We start from the raw sequence: 1,645 nt of genomic DNA on the forward strand, positions 1-1,645 counted from the left end.
GGGAGAACACCGAAAGCTCAGAAGTTGGAGCTTGTTCACTCAGATGTATATGGACCAACCTCAGTTTTATCTCTAGGAGGCTCAAGATATTATGTTACTTTCATCGATGATTCAACACGCAAGGTATGGGTATATTTTCTTAAGCATAAATCTGTTGTATTTGATGCTTTTAAGATATGGAAATCTGCTGTTGAAAATGAAACTAACTTGAAGGTAAAGTGCTTAAAGTCTGATAATGGTGGTGAATACAAAAGCAAGCAGTTCACTGACTACTGCGCCAAGGGAAGTGATAAAGATGATCAAGACGGTTCCTGGAACTCCTCAGCAGAATGGTGTAGCTGAGAGAATGAATAGAACTCTAAATGAGAGGGCTAGAAGCATGAGGCTAAATGCCGGGATGCCCAAGACATTCTGGGCCGATGCAGTTAGCACTGCAGCCTACTTGATCAACCGTTCACCAACCGGTCCCTTAGATTTCAAGTTGCCTGAAGAAATGTGGCAAGGAAAGGAGGTAAGTCTCGAACACTTACGAGTCTTTGGTTGTAGTGCTTACGATTTGTTAGAAGCTGGTGACAGGGATAAGTTAGACTCAAAGTTGAAGAAGTGTACATTCATTGGTTATGGGTCAAAACAAATGGGTTACAGGCTTTGGGATAATGAAGGCAGAAAAGTAATCAGAAGCAAGAATGTCGTCTTCAATGAAAACGAATTGTATAAAGACAGAAACACGAAAGGACCAAAAGTTCAGAAAGACTATGTTGAATTTGAAAGTGGTGAAACAAGGAAAGAAGCTTCAGTCGACATTCCAGAAAATGGGAATGAGTCAATCGACAGTGGGAGCTCAGGGGATGATTCTAGTAATGATTCTGTAGAAGAAGAGGTCGCTCCTCAAATTCCAGAATCCCCAGAAACTCCTCAGTTTCAACCAAGAAGATCCTCCAGAGTCGTTAGACCACCAGACAGATATTCACCATCCGTCAGTTACATACTTTTGACAAAAAATGATGAACCCAGTGTTACTCAGAAGCCATGGGGTTGAAAGATTCATTGCAGTGGGAGTTAGCAATGAAAGATGAGATGGAGTCGCTTGAGAAGAACAAGACCTGGCTCTTAACAAAACTTCCAGCTGGGAAGAAGGATCTTCAGAACAAGTGGGTTTTCAGGGTCAAATATGAACATGATGGTACCAAGCGGTACAAAGCAAGATTAGTGGTCAAGGGATTTCAGCAGAAAGAGGGAATTGATTTCAATGAAATATTTTCTCCAGTGGTGAAGATGACTACTATCATACTTGTTCTCAGTATTGTAGCAGCAGAAGGCTTGCATCTAGAGCAGCTAGATGTCAAGACAGCTTTTCTACATGGTGACCTAGAAGAAGATATCTACATGACACAACCAGAAGGTTTTCAGGTTAAAGGCAAAGAAAACTTGGTTTGTAAGTTGAAGAAGAGTTTGTATGGTCTGAAACAAGCGCCCAGACAATGGTATTTGAAGTTTGATAACTTCATGGGAAGAGTCGGATACAAGAGATGTGACAATGACCATTGTTGTTACATCAAGAGGTTAAAGGGTTCTTATATCATTCTATTACTATATGTGGATGATATGTTGATTGCAGGTTCAGACATGACAGAGATCAAGAAGC

The sequence above is a fragment of the Helianthus annuus genome, chromosome 15 (genome assembly GCF_002127325.2).
Source record: "Helianthus annuus cultivar XRQ/B chromosome 15, HanXRQr2.0-SUNRISE, whole genome shotgun sequence".
NCBI lineage: Eukaryota > Viridiplantae > Streptophyta > Magnoliopsida > Asterales > Asteraceae > Helianthus > Helianthus annuus.